Genomic DNA, 19,285 nt, shown 5'->3' on the forward strand with positions numbered 1-19,285 from the left:
AGAACCCTACAGATCTAATACTCCTGGGACAAAGTTCAAGACCAGAAGATAGAAATAAACTTTATTCTCTGAATTTACTCAGCTGAATCTACAGCATCCAAATAACCAAACAGAGCAAAAGAGGAGCATTGAGCTTGGGAACTGGGGGGAGAGGGAACCACCACTATGTTTTTTTATATTCATAAGTAAAGAGCAGAGGACCTTGATGGATGACCCAAAGTGAGTCAGAACCTAGGCCTGGTCTACACTATAAACGTCCATTGGTAGAACTATATCGCTCAGGGCAGTGAAAAATCCACATCCCTCTGCAAAAGGCAGTAGCTATGGCAAGGGGAGAAGCTCTTCCGTCAACATACCGCTGTCTACACCGGGAGTTCAGTCGGTACGACTGTGTTCACTGAAGGGTGTGGATTTTTCACGCAGTCGTACCGACTGAACTCCCTGTGTAGAGAGCGGTACGTTGACGGGAGAGCTTCTCCTCTTGCCACGGCTACCGCCTCTCAGAGAGGTGGATTAACAACACTGATGGGAAAAGCTCTCCTGTTGGTGTAGGAGTGTCTTTACTGAAGCATTACAGGGACGTAGCACCGCTGGTGCAGTATTTTAAGTGTAGACCTGCCCTAAGACAGGCAGGCTCTGCGATGACCCTGAGAGTGGCTCCTGGTGTCTGCTGGTTGGCCAGTTCATGTGTGACTGGAGGATCCCAGAGTCACAGAGACAGGCATGTAAGAGGGTTGAGAAACTCCTTTCACCAGTATAATGCTGAGCAAGTCAGTCTTGTTCCCCTTCACCATTTTATTGTGAGTCTCGCAGCACTCAGTGTTTTTCTTAAAGTCCCAGCTGCTGGAGTAGATAGATTTGAGGGAGCGCAGATTACATTACAGATACATTTCCAGCCTTCATGTTTGTGTAGCAAAGACTGAAAACCGGAAACAAGAACACCCTGAAAGCTGGGAAGCCAGAAGGCAAAGAAAAATAACACAAAATTTAAAAAGATGTTTAAGCCAATCTCCTGATTTTGTGGGGCCTGACAGTTTTTCAATGCTGGAGGCTGGCAAGACTGTGATTAGAATGGCAAAGTGTGATAGCTGAAATGTATATATTACCCATGTCTTTGCTCTACTTTAGATACCTCATATCGAGTGCTCCCTGTTCCTCTGTCACAGGTGTTAACGGTATGGCTGCCAGTGACCACCTACTGCCATGCCTACCCGTAACCTACTCAGAAATTGTACACGCCGGCTCCCAAAGAAGGGGACGATCTTCCCAGTGAAAGAGGATGTGAAAGTAAAGACTGGCTCTCTGCCAGAAGATGTAATGTCATAAAATGTAACTTTCTCCCCTTCGTAATCCAGATAAACCCCAATGTTACTGGGTCTATGATGTAGGCCCAGAGCAGTCTTAGGGGAGGTGAGGGCGCAGTACTGATATCTTGTATTCTGCAAAGTCCAGATCCCTTCCTCTGGTGTACAGCTTATCGCTCCCCCGTGTATCACAGACTCTTTGGCAATGCCCAAAACCCCAAAATCTTTGTTCCTCACCTCCACAGTAACCTCTCCCTGAGGTGAAGCCCGTATAGCCCAGCACACAGGGAGCAGGGTAAAACCTGTTCTGTGGCACTAAATATCATGTGTCTTGGTATTTCTGTAACACACTCTCATCTGTGGACACGATGGAACAAGGATTTGCCAGATCTGGATCCGGAGTGGCCTGCACTGCAAGAGGGGAGAGAGACACACACACAGGAGAAGAGTGTTAAGGTCTGTCCTCACTGCAGAGTTAACCCAGGTGCGTACACAGCTGCTAACTCGAATGCCCTTCCTGTCCAGATGCATAAACACCTCATCTGAGTTCAGGGGTGCTTTCCACCCAGGATAGGCACCGACTCCATGGGTGCTCCGGGGCTGAAGCACCCACAGAAAATAAATAGTGGTGCTCAGCACCCACAGGCAGGTCCTGCCAATTAGCTCCTCCCCTTCTGTCCACAGCACCTCCCATCCGCCAACGGGCCTCACTGATCAGCTCCTCCCCCTCCCTCCCAGCGCCTTTCTCCTGCCACGGATCCGTTGTTCAGAGGTGGGCAGGACATTCTGGGGGTGAGGGAGAGGAGTAGGGGCAGGAAGAGGCTGGGGAGGGGGAAGAATGGAACAGGGCAGGAAGAGATGGTGTAGGGGTGGGGGATTAGGGGCAGGGCCTGGGGCAGAGGGAGGATCAAGAACCCCCCTGGGAACTGGGGAAGTCGGCACCTCTGTGCAGGCTAAACCACTCCAGTGCTGAGAGTCAGAGAGTCTTAGGCCAGAAAGGAACCAGATCATCTAATCTGACCCCCGTATAGCACAGGCCCACCAACCCCACCCAGCGCCCACCTAACCCAACCCCCAACATTAGCCCAAAGCATAACAGCCTATATAGCAGACAGGACTATTTATGTGCCACAGGCAGAGAAGAGGAGACAATGAGGTACCAGTGCCCAAGGCCCCACAATGCAGGGAAATGATTCAGTGAGATACCCCCAAATAATCCTGGTACTTCACCTGCATTCACATGCTGCAGAGGAAGGTGAAAACCCTCCCCCCCATTGTCACTGCCAGCCTGATCTGAGGGAAAATAGCCCTCCAGTGCCTTCCCACAATTCCCCTGTGAAAGACAGACCGGGTACCCCACAAATCACTAGGAAAGAAACACAGAATAGCTCAGCTTACGGTGGCACCATCAGCCATGGCACATGCTCCCAGAAGTCCTAGAGACTCGCCAGCACCAGTGAGAACACAGTTTAAGGGAGGTCAGGCTCAGCAGCATGGCTCCTTGCACCCAGCCCAGGCTAACCTGGGTGCCGATCCCCAGGCTTCACTCTGCAGTGCAGACAGACAGACAGACAGACAGACAGACAGACCCTTCCGGGCAGAGCTCAGCCCTGGGGGAGACTAGGACCATTTTTCACGCTCCCCAGTAGCCCCAGGCTCGCTAGGGTGGGCCCTGAGTGTCAGTCCTGGGCAGCTGCCTGTTGGCTGAAGCTAAGCAGGAAATTCCCTGTCGTTCCCTCCAGGCATCTAAGAGGTACTGTTCGGGGGGGGTGACAAACCGGGATTTTTTGGTAATTTTTTTAGGAAGCCTGTATGTGCCTCAGTTTCCCTATATGCAGTGGGAGAAAAGGGAGTATTTGCTCTCGGAGCAGGCTAAGCTGCCCACATCGCTGTCTGCGGCCTGAGGTCCTCGGAAGACAATGGCAAGTCCAATTGCACTGGGAATTAGGTCGGTGGTTTTCAAACTTCTATCTGGCGACCCAGCTGAAGAAAATTGCAGATGCCTGCAACCCAACGGTACTGGGGATGACGGGTTTGGGGTGTGGGAGGGGCTCAGGACTGGGGCACAGGGAGCGAGGGTTGCAGGGTGGGACCGAGAATGAAGGGTCTAGGGTATGGAAGGGGGCTCTGGGCTGGGGATTCAGGCTCTGGAGTGGGGCTGGGGATGAGGGGTTTGGGGTGCAGGAGGGGGCTCTGGGTTTGGGGGGGGCTTAGGGCTGGGGTGGGGGTGGGGTTGGGGAGCGCCTCAGGTTTACTTCCAGTGGTTCCCGATCAGTGGTGCAGCTGGGGTGCAGAGGCAGGCGTCTCACCTGTTCTGGCACCATGGACCCTGATGCGCCCCAGAAGCAGCCAGCAGCAGGTCCAGCAACTAGGTGGATGAACATAAGCAGTGCCGCGAGGCTCTCGCCCGCAGGCACCTCCCCCATTGGCAGGGAGCCAGCCAGTGGGAATGCGCAGCCAGTGCTTGGGGCAGGGCAATGCGCGGAGCCCTGTGTGCATCCTCCACTCCCTTCCGGGGCACAGTGCGGTGTCAGAACAGGTAGGGAGTAGCCTGCCTTATCCAGGAGTGGAAGGGAGGGAGGAATTTCAAAGATGGGGTGAGGCCCTGTAGCAGAAGGGTCAATATCCCTGCCCATCATCAGTGTGAACTGTTCTAGTCTGGGTATTTGTGTGACCCACAGAAATGGCCAATCTGTCAGAGAATCTGATGTTCTGGCCATGGTGGTATCCAGTGACAGTGAGTTCCACAGGCTGATGTCATTACAAGTGACAGGCCCAGCTGCTGTGTGATGTGCAGGGCTGGCAGTGCCTGGCAGAGTGCCTGGCCTTTGTGCCCCATTCCTGTCCACATCCTGGCTCAGACTTTCCTCTCCTCTGGAGGCCAGGTCTCTGCAGAAGCCCTTGGGGAGAGATTCAAGGCAAAAAACTGTGGCTGCCCCAAGAGGATGGCCCAGCGGATACTCCCCTCGGTGACCTGAGCCCAGAAGCCCCAGTGCATTATAGGGGGAGGGGAGCAGTGACTGGAGATGAGCGCCAACTGCTGGTTACTCTGGGCCTGACAAGTCCTGGGCCTGTGGAAATCTGTGATGCCATCCCCAGCCATCACCCTTCCCTGGCTCCCTGGGAATCTGTAAGACGCACTGCCTTTGCTCAAAACCCAGGAAACCCCAAAGAGCCGAAACAGCAACCAAAGGTCACCCCTGAGAGCAAAGCTGGGCCAGCGTCTCAGCACGCACTGCTCGCCCCTTAGCGTGACTCTGGGGATGGGAGTGCAGGCCTGAACCCGTAGCCCTGGGAGATGGTGTGTAGGGTTGTTGTGCTCTCTCCTGGAGGCCTGCCCATTGTCAGGATAGGGGGTTTCTGTGCAGAGTGTAGTTTGGGGTCCATCGGGGCATGACAGGGGGAAACCCGGAGCTGAATTCCCATTCTCCTTCCCTAGCTGGGGTCTCCCTACAAGTTTCTTCTCTCTCCGTACAGCAGTAAAAATCGGAGAAGATTCTGCCTTCAACTTTTCATCAGGAACAGATACCCAGAGCATGGGAGCCCGGAGCTAGGTCTAGAGTGACCTTGCCCATCCAGTGAGGAATTATGGGATGCTACCTTCATCTGTGAGGCAAATGGGCCTGCTTGAAAAAACTGAATGCAAAAATTGTGGTTTGTAGGAAGAAGACTCTTTGCTCTAATCGAGCTCCAGTCTGAGATGCCACCTGCTTTTGTGACACACAAAAATCTGCTCCAAACTGAATCGCTGAGTCTCCAGATATCAGAGTGTGGTTTGTTAGCATCTCTCTGTGGAGCAGGACCTGTGGAAAGATGAGGATCAATCCCTCTCTGGCTGTGGCTGAGGGGATGTGGAATGGGTTTTTTCCCTATTTCTTTTCCAGTTCCAACTTTTGCTGGCTTTGCGTTTTTAAGAAGTGATTTCTGGGGATTGACCCACAACCTCCAATGCCTCAGATACCTACAGGCCTGCAGCCCCATGTGTATTTTTGGATGCAAGGGTATTGCAACCTGAAATTACTGGAGTGAGGAGCTCCTTCATTTGCATAAATATGTCCTAATTAGACCCCCTTGAGTGATGCCAGTGACCTTAGAAGGAGAGTGCACCATTCTGATTGGCCACGGGAGCCCTGAGATTCCAAGGAGGAGGGGCCAACTGGGTCATCATCTGCAAAAGCCAAAGAAAAAGAAGAAACCTTTGTTCTGGCTTGTTAGGCTGGTTTGCTCTGGCTGCTGGCCTCTGGCCATGCCACACGAAGTGCCCTGTGCTTCATTCACCCCCCAGCTGGCCACCGAGAGATAGGAGTCAGCAACGTGGGGCGTCCAAGATCTGACACTACAAGTGAGTCACCGCTAGCGAGCCTGCAAGTCCATCGACCTTAACGCATGTGAGCTAGGTGCTGACTCTGTGGGTGTTCTGGGGCTGGATCAGCTCCTCCATCTCCCTCCCAGTGTCTCCCGCCTGCCACAATCAGCTGTTCAGCGGTGTGCAGGAGGCACTGGGGGGAGGGGGCAGAGAGAGGGCAGGGCGAGCTCAGGGGAGGAGTCAGAATGGGGCACGGGTGTGATGAAGGTGGGAAGGGGCGGAGCGGGGGTTGAGCACCCCCCAGGAATTGACAAAGTTGGCGCCTGTGCATATGAGCTCACGAGCATAGCGCCTATAGAGTAGTTGCTGGAGTACCTCAAACAACCCTACGTCAAACAGCCTTGCTGTCATGCATGCAGGTATTTCAGGCATTTAACCTTGAGAAATCCTGTTGTTTTCACCTACGTTTGTCGTGTGACCGTTCAGTGCAACCAGCCTTATTGGAACATGACATTGTGACATGGGGATGAGATTGGCTGTTACCTAATCAGCCATAATTTGGGCAGGCTGCCTTCATGGAACCTACAGCTCTTGACGGCAATTTTCACTTCAACCAGAGACTCGTCTGACCAGCCCTCTATCAACTCTTTGGCTGGGACCGAAATGTTTGGTGTTTGAGGTGAAGGATGCCCTAGGACTGCGGAACTGCTAGCTCCATGAATTCGCCGCCTTCCCAGAGTGTTATGTAGTGCTTTGAAGGTGCCATTTAATTTATTTGGGATGGTTTAAATTATCCTGTTGCTGTACTCAGGTTCATTAATGTTTTTTTCATTTTTATGTGAGGTTTTTTGACATTTTTGCTCAGTAATTAAGCTGATAAAATATGTACCACGGAAAGGTGGGCGGTTCGGCTGTTTCTTCCCCAGACCGCCGAAGCAGACTCTGAGCCGCACTGAGGGCTGGTCCCTAGATGCCCCAGCATCCTCCAGGGCCATGCACCAGAACTGGAACCTGCTTTCCATCAGCAACAGGGGATCCAGAAGCTGGCAGTGGGGTGGGCTGGTGAATACCAGCCCAGGTCAAGCCAAAGGCCGACCAGTCCCCCTTAATAAATCCATACACCTCACACCTCCAACCCCCTCAGTTAGTCACTGGCTTGTACCTTGATGCTGGGGCATTTAAATCTGTTCTATCTTTGACTCCCTTGTGTACAGCTAGTTCTGAGTATCCCTGTTGAGTGAAAGGGCGGGTTAGGGTGCTAGCCCGGGAGACCTGGTTCTGCCATGCGCTTCCAGGGTGACCCTAGGTTCCTCTGGTTATTTGTTGGGCTGAATTAACCCAGCACTGTACCCTAGGCAACCCCCCCTAAAGTCCACCATCCCGTCTGCTCTGAAGGCTGCTCACCACCCCTCTCCTGGCCAGTGTAACACTACAAACTGCTGCCTGCACAATTTGCTACCTGTAGTTACTGACATCTCTAGTCTGTCTTTTACTGCCATGAAACAATGTGCTGCCTCTGCCTTGCCCATCCTGTAGTCGAGGCAGCATTCCCATTACAATTTGCTACCTGTCACCTTTCCCCATCCTCCACCTTTCTCTATCTCCTGGTCCCAGGGTAACAAATTGTGATGATAGGGGTTCCCCTATTCCAGTGGTGCTACCTCTACCTTTTCTCATGCTCTGGGCCAGGGGCAGCATATTATGACAGACTGAGGCATTCCTGTCACCTTTTGCTAGGAGTGTGACATTTCTATTTTAAATCTGAATACAAATAAAGTACCTTTGTGATTGGGAAAAGTGTTCTACAGCATTAAAGCTGAGGGCTACTGTATGTAAACCCTAGAATGAAGGTGGTGTTATTTAGTGTTAGTCTTGTTCCACTATAGATTGGGCCACAGAGTTTAATCTGATCAGGGTTTAAATTTTTATAGAGCATTTCCCAGAGCCCCGCCATGCCCTCCTCCAATATGCTATAAAAACTCCAGGGGGCTTGAAAATATTTACCAGCGCTCCGCTCCAGACAGCTCCAGCTGAATTTAAGCCCTGAATCTGACAACTGATCCCCTGCTCGAATGTCCCCCATTCTCATCCTCAGGATTCCCTGCGGTGGCCCATGACTCCAACTCCTCCAGTATCCATGGGGCTCAGGGGTGGCACAGCATCGCTGCAGAGGATAATGTGCAGCTCCTTGTAAAAACAGCATGTCTGTGGAGCCATGTCAGAGCGACTGTTGGCCTCCCTCACCTCCTGGTATGCCTGGAACAGCTCCGTGGCTTTCACCGGACAGTGCTGCAGGACCTTCTTGAAGCCCTTCTCCCCCAAGCTCCGAGCAATCTGGTCATAGACACCCACATTTCTACAGCTGGATCGGAGCTGGGCCTGCACAGCCTCTTCTCCCCAGACCCAGGAGATCCACCACCTCCTGTGCAGTGCAGGCAGCAGAGTGTTGGGAGCCTGTGGTCGGCCTGTGCAGCTGGGTAGTTGCTAGGGGAGCTCTCCATGCAGAGCAAGCAGGAAATGGAATTTCAAAATTCCCAGTCTTTAAACAGGAGGGGCTTGTTCCTGTGCACCTCACTGCTGGGCAGCGGAGTTCAAACCAGTGATCAGAGTGGGTCACAATGGGGCATTGTGGGACACCTCCTGGAGGCCACTTAAGCTGGTGTAGGCACCGCAGCGTCTACACTGCCACTGTGTTGACCTATGTTGACATAAGTGCTGCACCTCTCTTGGAGGTGGAACTATTCAGTCGACATAGCAGGTCGGTGTAAGCTGCCTGACTTTGACCTAACTCTGAAGTATAGACCAGGCCTTAGTTGCTTAAGTCCCTTTGTGCATCTGAGCCGCTCTCTTTGCAGTTCAGTAAACTGGAAAGTTGTGTAAAGGATAGGGGGGAAATGACATCTAATTATATCCATTTATTGGCGTTCAGAGGCACAGTTTTAAGTTATGATCTTGAAGACCAAAAAGAAACGAAAGGGAAGGAAGTCCAAGACCAGAAGATAGAAATAAACTTTATTCTGCAAATTTTCTCATCTGAATCTACAGCACCCAAATAACTGAACAGAACAAAATAGGAGCATTGAGGTAGGGAGCTTGGGGTGGGTGTGCAGAACATCACTATGTTTGTTACATTCATAAGTAAAGAGCAGAGGACTTTGATGGATGACCCTGATTGAGTCAGAACTTAGGTCAGGTCTACACTGTAAACTTACTTTGGTATAACTGTCACTCAGGGGTGTGAAAATCCACACCCCTGAGTGACACAGTCATACTAACAGAACTCCCGGTGTAGACAGCAGTACATTGACAGGAGAGCTTCTCCCCTTGCCATAGCTACTGCCTGTTACAGAGGTGGATTAACTACACTGATGGGAGAAGCTCCCCGGTCGGCGTAGCAGCGTCTTCACTGAAGTATTACAGTGGCACCAGTATGTTAGTGCCGCTGCAGCATTTTAAGTGCAGACCTGCCCTAAGACAGGCAGGCTCTGCTGTGACCCTGGGAGTGGCTCCTGGTTGGCCAGTCTGCGTGTGCCTGGAGGATCACAGAGTTACAGAGACAGGCATGGAAAAGGGTTGAGAAATTCCTGTCACCAGTATAATGCCGAGCAATTCAATCTTGTCCTCTCTCATCACCAATTTATTGCAAGTCTTGCAACACTCGGTGTTTTTCTTACAGTCCCAGCTGCTGGAGTGGATAGATTTGAGGGAGCTCAGATTACATTAAAGATACATTTCCAGCCTTCATGTTTGTGTAGAAAAGTCTGAAGACTGGAAACAAGAACATCCAGAAAGGTCAGAAACCAGAAGGCAGTGAAAAATAACGTAATATTAAAAAAGATTAAGAGAAACATGATTTTGGGGAGCCTGACACATCATTTTCATATGTTTAAGGCTGGCAATGTGTGATAGCTATAATTTATCTATTTCCCACATCTTTGCTCTTTTTTAGATATCTCATATTGAGAGTGATACCCACACCTCTGTCATGGTTTTAATCGTATAGAAACAACTTGGTTCTGATATTGTACACACCGGCTCCCAAAGAAGGGGACGATCTTCCCAGTGAAAGAGGATGTGAAAGTAAAGACTGGCTCTCTGCCAGAAGATGTAATGTCATAAAATGTAACTTTCTCCCCTTCGTAATCCAGATAAACCCCAATGTTACTGGGGCTATGATGTAGGCCCAGAGCAGTCTTAGGGGAGGTGAGGGCGCAGTACTGATATTTTGTATTCTGCAAAGCCCAGATCCCGTCCTCTGGTGTATAGCTTATCGCTCCCCCATGTATCACAGACTCTTTGGCAATGCCCAAAACCCAAAAATCTTTGTTCCCCACCTCCACTTGCCAGTAACATCTCCCCGAGGTGAAGCCCTTATAGCCCAGCACACAGGCAGCAGGGTAAAACCTGTTCTGTGGCACTAAATATCCTGTGTCTAGGTATTTCTGTATCACACTCTCATCTCTGGACAGGACGGGAAAGGGAATTGCCAGGTCTGGATCCGGAGCGGCCTGCACTGCAAGAGGGGAGAGAGGGACAGAAGGAGAGTGTTAAGGTCTGTCCTCACTGCAGAGTTAACCCAGGCGCTTAGTCAGCTGCTAACTCGAATGCCCTTCCTGTAGAGATGCATAAACACCTCATCTGAGTTCAGGGGTGCTTTCCACCCAGCATAGGCACTGACTCTCTGAACTCATCAGCTGGTCCTGTGACTAGCTCCTCTCCTTCTCCCCACAGCAGCCCCCACCTGCTGACGGGCCCCAATCAGCTCCTCCCCCTCCCTCCAGGTGCCTTCCTCTTGCCACGGATCTGTTGTTCAGAGGTGGGCAGGAGGTTCTGAGGGTGAGGGAGAGGAGCAGGGTCAGGAAGAGGTGGGGGAGGGGGCAAAATGGAACAGGGCAGGAAGAGATGGGGTAGGGGTAGGGGTGGTGGCTTGGGGGCAGGGCCTGGGGCAGAGCGAGGATCAAGAACCCCCCTGGGAACTGGGGAAGTCGGCGCCTCTGTGCAGGCTAAACCACTCCAGTGCTGAGAGTCAGAGAATCTGAGGCCAGAAGGGAACCAGGTCATCTAATCTGACCCCCGTATAGCACAGGCCACCAACCCCACCCAGCGCCCACCTAACCCAACCCCCAACATTAGCCCAAAGCACGACAGCCTATAGCAAACGGGACAATATATGTGCCACAGGCTGAGAAGAGGAGGCACAAAGGTGCACCAGTGCCCGAGGCCCCACAATGCAGAGAAATGATTCAGTGAGATACCCCCAAATAATCCTGGTACTTCACCTGCATCCACAAGCTGCAGAGGAAGGTGAAAACCCTGCCCCCCATTGTCACTGCCAGCCTGATCTGAGGGAAAATAGCCCTCCAGTGCCTTCCCACAATTCCCCTGTGAAAGACAGACCGGGTACCCCACGAATCACCGGGAAAGAAACACAGAATAGCTCAGCTTACGGTGGCAACATCAGCCATGGGATGCGTTCCCAGAAGTCCTAGAGACTAGCCAGCACCAGTGAGAACACAGTTTAAGGGAGGTCAGGCTCAGCAGCATGGCTCCTTGCACCCAGCCCAGGCTAACCTGGGTGCCGATCCCCAGGCTTCACTCTGCAGTGCAGACAGACCCTTCCAGGCAGAGCTCAACCCTGGCACAGACTAGGACCATTTCTCATGCTCCTCAGTAGCCCCGGGCTGGCTGGGGTGGGCCCTGACAGTCAGTCTTGGGGAGCTGCCTGTTGGCTGAAGCTGAGCAGGAAAGTCCCTGTTGTTCCCACCAGGCATCTAAGAGGTACTGTTTGGGGCGGGAGGGTGACAAACTGGGATTTTTTTGTAATTATTTTTAGGAAGCCTGTATGTGCCTCAGTTTCCCTATATGCAGTGGGTGAAAAGGGAGTGTTTGCTCTCGGGACAGGCTAAGCCGTCCACGTCACTGTCTGCGGTCTGAGGTCCTCAGAAGACAATGGCAAGTCCAATTGCACTGGGAATTAGCCTTTTCGGTGGCACTAATTCTCCACAGCACCGGGATGTGTAAAGTCCATTCAGTGCACTACACTCATTTTGGGGAGGGAGCATGGTCTAGAGGTTAGAAGCCAGGACTCCTGGGCGCTATTCCTCACTCCGCTACTGACTTGTTCTGTGACCTCAGGCATATCCCTTCCTCTTGCTGCATTCCAGCTTCCCTTTATGTCAAATGGCCATAAAAGATGCCAGGTATTCAGATGCTGTTGCTGGGGGCCATGAAAGGACACAGATAGGTGACTATGAGATCAGAAGAGAACCCCTTCCCCAGCCTTCAGTGGTGCTCAAGGGACAAGGAGGGGGACACAACACGGTTGTGGTGTTCAGTAATCCTGCTGGGAGCACGCTGCTTGAATGAAACCCTCTTTATCCAGGGTTCTGTATCACAGAGCTTCTGCCATGCTCCTCCTTCCTGTCTGGGAAGCCCAACCACTGAAAGGTACAGTTCCCAGTACCACAGGGAGCACCAACCCCCAGGGAGAGACAATGCTCCTTGAACTGATGGACCTATCTTCCATGAATTTATCCACCAATGGTTATTAGTATCCTGTCTTCCGACGCTGGCCAGTACTAGGTGCCCCAGAGGGAATGAAGAGAACAGGTGATCATCAAGTAATCCATCCCCTGTCACCCATTCCCAGCTTCTGGCAAACAGAGGCAAGGGACACCATCCTTGCCTATCTTGGCTAACAGCCATTCATGGACCTGTCCTCCAGAAATTTAGTTAGTTAAAAAAAGAAGTCTGTTATGGTCTTGGCCTTCACAACATCCTCTGGCAAGGAGTTCCACAGGTTGACTGTGTGTTGCGTGAAGAAATACTTCCTTTTGTTTGCTTTAAATCTGATGCCTATTAATTTCATTTGTTGACTCCTAGTAATTATGTTATGAGAAGAAGTAAATAACACTTCCTTATTTACTTTCTCCACACCTGTCATGATTTTATAGACCTCTGTCATATCCCCTCTTAGTCATCTCTTTTCCAAGCTGAAAGGTCCCAATCTTATTAATCTCTCCTCATATGGCAGCTGTCCCACACCCCTAATTGTTTTGGTTGCCCTTTTCTGAACCTTTTCCAATATATCTTTTTTGAGATGGGGCAACTACATCTGCACACAGTATTCAAGATGTAGGTGCACCATGGATTTATAGAAAGGCAACATGATATTTTCTGTCCCTTTCCTAATGATTCCCAAAATTCTGTTTGCTTTTTTGAATGCTGCTGCAGTCCGGATTCTCTGCCTGGTTCAGTACTGGCTTGAGCATGGTCTCCCCCAAGGGAGCTTCCACCAGCTGGGGATAGATGGAGCCCAGCAGATTAGTCCATGCTCCTGACACTAGGGGAGGATAGCACAGGAGCTGGTGGGAGATGCTTCCTTAACTCTTTATTTCCCAGTTTTCTGAGGTTGAAATACAGGTTGCTTTCATCTTCTGGAAAAGTACAAGGCACTGATGGTCAACCTGCATTCTGTGCTAATGACGTTTTCCAGCAGCGAAGCTTGTCTTTCAGATAAAAAATAAAAATAAAAGGAAATTTCTAGTCCTTATAATTACTGAGAGAAGAGCAAAATGTGACCTGAATATACCCTACTTTCCAATTGTAAATAGTATGTGCACGTTGATACATCACAAAATGGGAATGGGCGACGGGATGGATCTCTGGATGATCCCCTGTTCTGTTCATTCCCTCTGGGGCACCAGGCATTGGCCACTGTTGGAAGACAGGATAGTAGGCTAGATGGACAATTGGTGGGACCCAATATGGCCGTTCTTATGATATAATGATTCCTTCTAACCTTGGGATCCATGACTCTGTATTGGTGGAAACCTCTTGTTTGAATTCAGAAGCTTCTTCTAAAAAATGAATCCTGAGATTTTAAGTAATAATTGTTGGAGGATAATAACGTCATGAAAACTTACCTTCTTTCTCTGCCTTTGAGATCAGAAAGTTCAGTTGATAGGGCAGTGTCTCTGGAGAAAGAAAAGATCAAAGGAGAGCTGATTTCCCCCTTTCTTGCAGGCAAACAGCCTCATGAAAACGGGGCTGGATTCACAAAGAAACTTAGGCAAGGTGACACTCAGCATCACAACATCCAACTTTTAGGCACCTAGAACGCCATTGTGATTCACAAAGCCTGAGTCAGGCTCCCTGTACCGTGAACAGGGAGAGAGATGCGCCTTGGAATGAGATTCACAAAAGCCAGCATGCTAGGCAACTCCCTGCTTACGTCAGCCAGTGGGAAATGCCAAAGTGCTGGGGATGGCGGTGCGTGGGGGGTGTTAAGCCCTGGCCATCTCAGGGAGTTCGGCAACTGAGTCTTGGCAGCACCGTAGGTGCCTCCCTCTGTGTGGGATTCTCAGCTGCGAACCCTCTCTTGGTTTCCGGTACCTGTGCCACTTTTTTTGGCAAGAAGCCTGCATGGGTGAAGAAAACCCACCTTGCTCATAACTTTTACCCCAGTGGTTGGAGCACTCAGCTGGCCTTGGGGAGACCTCTGGTTCAAGTTTACCCCATGCCACAGAGGGAGCAAGGATCTGAAATGGGATCTACCGCCTCTCAAGGAATGCCCTAACCTCTATGCTGCAGGATTTTCTGATGCAGGCTGCAAACATGCTCTCCAGGGGGAGAGGTTCCATTGGGGATAATCAATAATTAATTGGGCCAGAGGCAGAAAGAAATCACAAGAACATCTCTGTAGCCCGGTGGTTAGAGCACGCCCTTGGGAGGTGGGAGACCCAGAAGCCTTTCCCTCTGCTCAATTATTTATATGCAGTGGATCAGATTCAAAAGTGGAGACAGAGGCCACATTGGACCCCTGTTGGAACTTTTTCTTCGCCAAAGAACAAGGGATTTGAACTGGTGGTCTCCCACATCCCATCTCTTAACCCTAATCACAGAGCTATACATGATAAGGGTACTCGCCTTTCCCTAGGGCCTGGTTCTTTTGGGTAAATTCACATATAGGATCTGAGCAAGTAAGTGTGCTCGGAGCAGGCATCTCAGATTGGGCCCTGTAGGTGATTTAGGAGGAGGAACGCCTGTCTTTCCCCAGTTCATGTAGCTCTCTGGGGCTTATGTGTCTGGACCGCTAGACTAGAATTGCAGTGCGCATGCACAGAAGCAGAAACACAGATGCCTAGGGAACATTTACTGCAAAAATAGAGGTGATGAGTGATTTTAGGCAGCTCAGCAGGGGGCTTTGTGAATCCCAGTGTGGTCTTATTCTGGGATTCAGGTGCCTAAAATGGCAGGTAGACCCCCAAGTCCTTTTGTGAATCTAGCCCTCACCCTCTCTCTCTGCCTTTGGGCTCAGAAGTCAGTTCAGAGGGCAGGGTCTCTAGAGAAAGGAAGGACTGGAGAGGTGATTTCATGTTATATTAACTCTGGTGACATTCCTCCTGTTAATTAATGTAACTGTGCTTGAGAGAGACAAGTTTTGGAGCTTACTCAGAGCTTTTCTTCAGGTCTGTGTAGCTCAAAAGTTTGTCTGTCACCAACAGGAGTTAGTCCAATAAAAGCTGTTACCTCCCCCATCTTGTCTAATATCCTGGGACTGACAGGGCTACAGCAACACTGCATAAAACGATGCTGTAATTCTGAGACAGCCCAAAGGAAAAGACCATAGACTGAGAGCCAGATTCGAATGGGGAGACATTTCCAGCAAGACCAAACTAAAGTGAAATCACCATCTAAAATACACATCTTGCTCTTTTCCATCTCTCACCTTCCTCCAAGATTCCCTAAGCACTGGGCGGCATTCACTAATTAGCACAACAAGGTAGGCTGGCCACTATTTCCTCCTTTTGACAGATGGAGGAACTTGAGGTACAGACTGGGATTTTCAGAAAAGCTGAGGCCATGTAATGGCCAACTCCTATTGACGGTCAGAGAGAGAGAGAGAGAGAGAGATGGGTGTCTAAATCCCGTAGGTCCCTTGGAAAATCCGAGGCATGGAGGTTACATTCAACATTTTCTATAATATCTGGTGACTGTGTGTCTCAAATTCTGAGTGACCCATTTTGACACCATGAGTTGGGTCTGAGACAATCCAAGTGGAGGCCTGGAGAACTGGCATCAGCCCTGAGCCCTCCGCATCCCACCCACAATGATGTCTAGCTGGGACAAGCTGAGAACTAATAGGCCAGAGTCAATCTCCTTCCACAGTCAGAGGCGTATCTCGATGTATCATCACCGTAGCATGAACCCAGATAAATGTTAAGTTACCTTTGAATTTCTTCAGAGCCTCCTGCAGACAAACATTTCTTTGGGAAGAGACGCCGACTCTCTCTCTCAAGTCCTCTGGCACGGCCACTGGTTTCTCCAACTTCAGCTTCTCACACCTAGAGGGGGAAAATAAGACAAGACAGAAGAAAACCAGCCATTCTAAATCTTTTCTGTCTTTTGGGAGAATGAGCTACCAGAGGCTGCTCTCTCGTGGGCTCATTGTGAGCCTCTAACTCCCACTGGTGAGTCAATTGCCCTCCTCTCTGCAGTTTTGAAATGCCTAGATCCTCAAATGGGAGTTAAAGAGAGTAAGGGGTCCACAAGCTGCCCCTCAGACAGAAGGGCATAATCTCATGGGAAAGGATGCTCCAGTGGTTAAGGGGTTGCTGTAGGACTCTGGAAACCTATGTTTCACTCCCTTTTCTGCCACAGCCTCCCTGCATGACCTTCGGCAAGTCACTTAAGGCCTGATTTTAAAAGGTGCCTCCTGGGATTTTCAAAAGCACCTAACCAAGCTAGGCTCCCAACTGCCACTGATTGCAATGGGAGGTGCCTAACTTGCTTGGTGGAATTTTCCAGAGCAGGTGAGTGCCTAGCTACATGTCAGGTGTCTAAATACCCTACAAAATCTGACCCGGGGGATCCAATCCCTTTCCAACATCACGAAGCGGAAGGGGGAGTGGGAAGGAGCTACGTACCTGCTCCAGGTGCTTCTGATGTCCTAGAAGAGAGAGAGGGGAGAAGAAAAAAAAAGCTCATTCCCACGAACCAGAAGCTGGCCATCGCTCCTGCTCTGGAGAGGACTCACTTTGCCATCCCTAGTTGAGCTCGAGATGCAGTTCTGTGTAGTTGCACCTTTAAAATTCCATTCACAGACTTCAATAGAATGGGACCCTTAAGCACGCACAACGATTGTGGGTTTTCTCCTTCTAAATTCTATTGTGCCTGTGGCAATGGCACTTGCTCAAACAGACTCATCAGACACATGAATCCCGGACTTCCACATGCAACTGCTGAGTCCGGAGCATTTGCCTTTCTCAAGCTAAAAGCTCCATTTATGCAGTTCTGGTCAGCAATTCTGGAAACTGGATTCATTCCCATTTCGTAATAGGCCCCGCAAAGAACTTTGCTTTCCTCATCTCCCACTTCCTAGACACTGGAGTTGTGCCGTTTACTGCTTCCAGATCATTAGGGCCCTTCATTTTCCATTTTGATTCTAGTTACACACTGATAAATTCCTAGGAAAAATTACCACCACAACAAAAACAGATGGAAATCAGCGCAAAATAACTATTAGTTTTTCTAGGTAAATATCGGGTTTATTTTGGTGGATGGAAAGATGGGAAAAAAGTATTCAGTAGATTAATGCTTTGAATTCCGTTCATCACTGTGGTTTGCTGCAGAACTAAAACAGAGCTCAAAACAAAATGCCCCTCTGAGTTTAAGAAAACAATACATCTCTAATCCCCAAATAAAACTTGTCATTTGAACCAACAGTTTACCGGTGTAGACTTAGAACTATTAGCCTATAAATAGTCACATTTGATAATTGGGCCACCCCATTTTGCAGCGCACACACTCAACTTCATCCTTGGCTCCTGTTTTTGTTTCTATAACCTTTTTGAATACTTCTGTGTGTTCTGAAATGTATTCTGATACAGATTTCCATTTTCTTCCCATTTTAGTGCATCAAAGCTTTAACCCATTGTCTGCTAACAGTTTGAAATGTGTATGTGGTGGGTGAGCTTCATCAGTACATTCAGATGCACATGCACTCCAGAACTTGTGTGCATGCCTGTTGGTTATTGTGTGTATCTTCTAGAACAATACGTTCTTACTTCAGCAGGCAGCTTTGCATATACACACAGAGTAATGTATTATCTTAATACAGAGATCTCATGCAATGGATTGTATTTTCCTAATAAAACAAGTTTTTTATATATATTTGATTGATACAAAAGTAGGACTAAAATCAGAAAAAAAATGAATACTACTTTTTTGTAAAACCCAGGAATTTTTTGTAAAAATTGCTTTAAACTGAAAAGGAGAGGGGCTTATGTATGATGTATCAAAAAGGTCTGAGACGTCTGCTTTAAAACAGCAAAACTGTTTCCACGTCGGAAATATTAGAAATGTCAAATGTTGTTTTCCCTCGCTTTGCTAAAGGAAATGTTGACAGTCTCCATTGGGGAGGGAGACCTTTCCAACAACTTAATAAACTCCAAAGCTAATCACTCAGAATCTCTCCCTTGCCTGGGCAGGGATCTGGGTGTCTCTAACTGTCTCACCTGCAGGAATTGGCTTGTTGGCTGCTGATACTTCTCTTCTATCTCACTGATCAAGTCACTGAGATGGGCAATCTCCTCAGACACTTTGGTGACATTTTCATCCTGTATCTTCACAATTTCCTTGTCCAACTCTTCCAGCTGGGCCAGCAGCAGTCGCTCTTGTTCCTCCAGGAATTGTCGCAGTTGCTCAAATTCAGACACAATCTTCTGCCTCTCAGCTTCTATCTTTCCCTATAAGGAAGGGACAAACAGGAAAAGGACAGGTCAGGGACTAGAGTTGCCAGATGAACAGTTTTTGATCAGAAAGTCCCATCAAAAGGGAAACCTGCAGTATCCGGTCGGCACTGCTGACTGGATATTAGAAATCCGGTTACCCAGAGTAACTGGCTTCCAACACCAGGGGAGCCTGGAGGAGCACTCAGGGATGGCTCGGGGACAGGGGAGAGAAGCGCGGGCAGCTCCCCCATCCTGCTTCAGTCACCCCACTCCTGCAAAGCATGGTTCTCCCTCCCCTGCCCTTCCCCACCCCACCCCAGTAACCTCCACCACACCCCTAGAGCCCAGCTCAGCTGGCAGAGGAGGGAGGTGGAGAGAGCAGCAAGCGACAGTGAGGGGGAAAGAGGATTGGGGGGTGAGGCCTGGAGGGAAAGAGGCAGAGCCTGGGACGGGGCAGGTTCCAGCGCTCAGCATCCGGTTTTCACAGATGAGAAAGTTGGACATCCCAGACTCTCCCCATGTCCCTGACAGGAACAGTTCTTAAAGCCTCTTTTCACATCAACCTACTACAAACATACGTTTGAGATTTCAGGAGAAAATGCCTGATAGTTTCTAGAGAGAAGATTTTCGGATAGTCTCTTAGCTGACCTGAATGAATAACATGTTCCAAAGTGCCTTGGTGACTTAGGAGTCCAATTTCCATTTTCAAAGTTACATTTTTTTAGGAGCCTACGTTTCTTTGAAAGTGACTTTTGAAAATAGAACTTAGGGTAAATTTTCAGAAACAGCAAAATCATTTAGAAGTTGAAACCCATTTAAAACAAGTGTATAAGAAGCAGCTTTTAAAAGATATTAAGGTGTCTAAAGAGACATAAAAGTCCTGAGAGGGATTTTCAGTATTACTTAGGTGCCTAAGTCCCCTTAACTACAGAGGATGTTAG

The 19,285-nt window shown here is 49.5% G+C and overlaps 1 pseudogene; it reads right to left on the bottom strand.

The window, feature by feature from the left end:
• Positions 1-46: 46 nt before the first annotated feature.
• Positions 47-19,285, bottom strand: part of LOC115640773 — a 29,095-nt pseudogene continuing 9,856 nt past the window's right edge.

The sequence above is a fragment of the Gopherus evgoodei genome, unplaced genomic scaffold (genome assembly GCF_007399415.2).
Source record: "Gopherus evgoodei ecotype Sinaloan lineage unplaced genomic scaffold, rGopEvg1_v1.p scaffold_32_arrow_ctg1, whole genome shotgun sequence".
Taxonomy (NCBI): domain Eukaryota; kingdom Metazoa; phylum Chordata; order Testudines; family Testudinidae; genus Gopherus; species Gopherus evgoodei.